Source organism: Mandrillus leucophaeus, unplaced genomic scaffold (genome assembly GCF_000951045.1).
Source record: "Mandrillus leucophaeus isolate KB7577 unplaced genomic scaffold, Mleu.le_1.0 Scaffold1450, whole genome shotgun sequence".
Taxonomy (NCBI): Eukaryota; Metazoa; Chordata; class Mammalia; order Primates; family Cercopithecidae; genus Mandrillus; species Mandrillus leucophaeus.
Window position 1 is genome coordinate 1 of NW_012101422.1, and position 5,001 is coordinate 5,001.

At 36.8% G+C, this 5,001-nt stretch overlaps 1 pseudogene; it reads right to left on the reverse strand.

Moving 5' to 3' along the window:
- Positions 1–2,574: 2,574 nt before the first annotated feature.
- LOC105535374 lies at positions 2,575–3,533 on the reverse strand (annotated as a pseudogene).
- Positions 3,534–5,001: the final 1,468 nt, after the last annotated feature.

Below are 5,001 nucleotides of genomic sequence, written 5' to 3' on the forward strand. Positions count from 1 at the left end.
CATCTCAAAAAAAAAAAAAAAAAAAAGTTTCAGAAGACATACACTGCCTATGCACTTCATAGGCCTGCCCAAGTTGTCCCCAACTCTTTTGCAAGACACAAAGACAATTCACCTGATTCTAAGTCTATTTGGCAGAAATATAAAAATCATACAAATATTAGCATATTTTCAACACATTATGGAAATACATTTGGAGAGATGGAGTACTCGATATATATTATGTTGGCCACTTTAAACCGAAGGCATCATTATTTATTCAATTTTCAGACATTGTCATGGTATCTTATACCTTCATATAAGGTAGGTCCAAGGCCAGAGACTTTAGTATCATTCCAAAGAATATATATACACACACACACACACACACACATTTCTTTTAAAATAATATTTAAGAGTTTTACTACAGAAAGTCTGGCTTCAGCATGGAAGCATTTTTCCTTTACAAGATTATACACCTGCATGAAAGTAGGTGATTTCCTTTACATTTAATTTTTTTCACAGTAGCAAAATAGACTTCTTATACATTGCATTTAAATTGACAAATTTAAGATATAAAGTTCCATGTAACTTTCTGTATTGTGAACTGCTCTCTTTAAACATACTCCAAATACATTTTTGATTATTTAATACAGTACAACTTGGTCAACTTAATTAGAAGTGTTATGATGAATAAGCTGCTAAACCAAATGTATCTTAAAACAGTAAGTAGAGTTTACTATTATGATTAAAAGGGAATTTTAATGTATCCTTAAAATATACATCAATTTTCTTGCTATCACTTGTTTCTATAATGCGTTTCTTTCTAAAGCTAAAACCACATGCATAAAAAATAAATATCTTCAAACTCATTCAACAGTTTGCTACTTTATGTGGTATGTAAATAAAGTCTTTTATTTAATTTCTTACACATTATCTTAAGGATGATTTTATTTTTCTTGAAGGAATTCATCTTTCAAGGTCAAAATTAGTACACGTTTACACATGAGAACATTTTCTTAATGTTATTACTACCTGCAAATACATTCTTCTATTAATGGACTTTCAGTTTTCATCAGAAAGATAGCACATGCCTTTTTAAAGTCCTATGAATAAAATTTATATGGGGAGGAGAACGCAAGTATGGTGAATACTCTCACTTCCAACAAAGTCTCAAGAAATCCTCCTGCTTCAAAACATAAACACAATCTCACAGGATTTTTGTTTGATCATAATGTGGGCAAGAAAACTGTATTTCTATTCTTTTTGATAGTAACAGTTTTACTGAATTTGTTTTCACTTTCCATCAAAAAACACATAGCATATGTTGTAACATGGATTCTCAAACCTGTTTAGATCCAGTATGCTCATTAGAATAATATAGCATTCTGATTTTAAAAACAACTGATTGCTTATAGAAAAATGATATGCATCAGACATTTAATCAGAAAAGAAAAATGAGAACATGTCTTTCATGTTTGATATCATTTAACTTACAGGATGACATGAAAATAGGTGGGTTATATTTTTAACAAAATTACAAAATTAAAACCCACTTCAACTAATGAAAAAAATCAAACACTGAAGAATCAAATATCTACCAACTTAACTAGTATTACTGTCCAAATAAATGTCTTCCATTGCACTGAACATTAGAATTAGAAATTCACTATATGTTAAGGCATGTTTTAATTATGCTCCAGAATTGCAGTTACACTGGTCAGTGTTCCTGTTTCCCTACTCTTGCCTTCATCCCACCCCTTTCTTCCAGAGCTCAAAATATGAAGTCATGTTTTGGTTAGCTATTGTAGATTAGAGCTGGCATAACACAGTGTGTTCACTAGGTTTTATGAGCATAAACATTAAAATGTTACATAAAATGTACCATAATTTACTTTACACTCCAATCTAAGATGGTTTAATGTCTTGACAAAAGGTGAAATGACTTAAGTATATTTTACCTTTTGTGCATTTAGACCACCATATGCATAGATGTTCTAACGCTGAATTCTTGGTCTTCAGTATCTCATAGTGCTGGATGCTTGAAACTATGACAGAAACTTGTAACCCAGTCTAATCACAAAGTATCAGATGTTTCTTGCCTTTTGTGATCTTGCAATAAAAATGTGCCAGGTGAGGATCACAAGGATAGTATTAAAATCATAAGGTATATCCTGCAACTTGTTCAGATGTTTTCTGGCTGCAGGGAGGCCAGACGTTTATTTATTCAATATGTACTTCTTAGTTCCCATGCAGTAGTTCTCTATATATTCTGCCCAGTGTAACTGCTGTACATCAATATTGAAAGTCTTTTATCTTCAGGGTTTAGTTGATTCATTAACATATTGACATTTTCAGTATTCCAAATCCAAGAATTACTTGTGAAATACTCAAGGAACATCATAGCTTTGTGAAGATGAGTTATTGTTTTCATCATCCTTGGGCTTCTTCCAGTCATCGTGAGGTAGATATCGTAGAGGAATGCTGGGGCCTTATGACTTACAGCAATCCAGTAATGATATAAAAGGTGACTGGAAGTTAGATGTACATTGGGCCGTTTGAAGGCCAGCTCCAGAGGATTCCTCTTGAAAGTGGAAATTACATGGTATTCAGCTTCACCCAGTGGAAAGGATTAGTGCTATCTGTTGTACAATTATATGCCATGAGGTTTCTTGATCTATTAACCCCGGAATACCAGGCTGCCACAAGACTCTTGTTCACAACTGCATCTAAGGAACAAGATCTGCAAGCGCATTATTGGAGACATGCATAGTTCAAAGAATTCCTTTCCCTGCCACAATAAAGAGACCACTTGGTCCATTAAAGTTATCAATCCATCCTGGAAAATGTTCTTTCCAACTGGCACCAACAATAGATGGCCTTACAATCTCCACGTTTAGCTTTGTTCCTTCTTGTTGTACAACATATTCTGCCAATGATTTTGTGTATATGTATGTGTTAGGTCTGTCTCCTATCAACTTTGTCGTGATATCATTTACTAGGCCACAATCCATCCACTCTAAAGAATCAATCAGCTTCTTGAGATCCACAGGTGGTGGATAGACTACTTCATCAATATGCTTTTGATTACAGTAGGCATATGCTGTTGATACATGCATGAACACTTCCAGATTCTTTATTTGTTGTGCAAATGAAACTGTCCCATTGCAATCACATTGAACTGAACAGCATCTCTTAAATTCTTATTAAACCTTACTGTAGCTGCACAGTGGAATATAATATTGGTAGAATCTGTGATCACCTCTTTATCTTCTTCACTGAGAGCCAGTTTAGGTTGGGTGAGTTCACTGTTGATTGCTGTAATTTTAACTCTAAAATCTCGATTTTCATTTCTCAATCTGTCAAACAGATTGCCACTGAGGACTTCTTCCACTCGCTCTTGTGGTGTCTGTCCAGATTTCTGCCTCACCAAAACATACTGAATTCACCTTAGGATAAGATATCAGCAACTTTTCCAGAAGCACTTTCCCTAGAAAACTAGTAGCTCCTATGAGGCGGACATTCTTGCCTTCACAGTATTCTGGCATTGAAACCATTTTGATCTTTCTGTATAAATTTCGGCTCACAGGCTTAGTATCCAGATCTGATTGAGAAGAGCATCCAGCATGGGTACTCTTTCAGGAAACCTTCCCTGATTCACTCCATGCCACTCAGATTACTTCTCTGCTCTGAGTCACCACAGCACTTAAGTATTCTGTTAACCTTCGCCACCTCTATGCTGCCTCCCAACCCAGGTGGTGCCCCTAGGCTCCATGACTGCAAACCAGACCTCACCGTGCATCCCCCTTATGGGGGACACTGGTGGGGCTCTGATTAATATCTTAATGAGCTTCCGTGAAATGCTAGGGAGAAATATCTTCTTATTTTCACATTTGATTTTAATTTATTGACATAAATTCTCCTATTATTGTTGCAGTTGTTTCAATCCTATTGTTAAAGTGTGAGTGAGAGTCTTACAGCTCTTTTACTTCCCCATGTCATTTTCCCTTGGAGGTGAGCTTTGGATTCTTTTCCCACAACCAAGAAAATTAAGGTGCATGGACAACAGAGAGTGAGTAAGGCAAAGTCAGATTTACTAAGTGACAGAAAAGCTCTCAGCAAAGAGAGTGGCCCCAAAAAAGGGTTGCCAGCTATGAAGCTGAGTCTGGGGTTTTTATGGACTTGGAAGGGAAAGAGTGTGCCGACTGGTCTGCAGACCATCTTGGAGAAAGCACCACTCAGAAAGAGGTATGATTGTGTAAAGAACCAATTGGAGGCAGAGGTGAAAGCTTGGCCTGGGACCTTGGCTGGGGAACAATCAGGGGCTGAAGTGATGATTAACTCTATGTAAATGAAGACTTGCCCCATGGCCAATTCTACAAGTGTAGGAATATGTAAAATAGGTGAAAAGAGATTAAGACATGCCAAGGAGAGAGAAATGTGTCCACAAAAGAAGTGGAATTAGTTCATGTGGGTTTACAAAGTAGGTGTTTCCATTCAAGGATGCAAGCTCTTTCTTATTTGGGCCTGCAGTTTGATTTTTAGGATGTTCTTTGTTTAAAGGAGTTTTACCAAGGACCCACTCTAACTGCCTACGTGACCAGTTTCTTCCTCCTCTCGCATTGTCCCTTCAGGAATGGAGATCCTAACTGCTGTTATGGAAGTGAGGCAATGATCCTTCTGGCTGTTTCCTGCTAGAGTAGGGGACTGTGTGGGGAATGGCAGCTAGAGTTCCTACCAGGCCCAGTCTAAGCATCCTCAGAAGAAAAGTGAATTCATACATGGTTACATTTGCATCACCATTTAGAGCTTGATAGCCTCTAGGTGAGAAGAAATAATCTGGGTTATAGCATTGGCATGAAAGGCCCAAACATTAACACAAGACAAACAAGGAAAAGAGATCTTAACAAAGGAGCTAAGCAGGTCCAAATATAAGACTGGAATAGTTAAGAAGAGATTGTAGCCAACTGGATCCAGAGACAGCCTTTTCTCTCAATCTGCTAATAATTCTAATTTTGTCCTTAA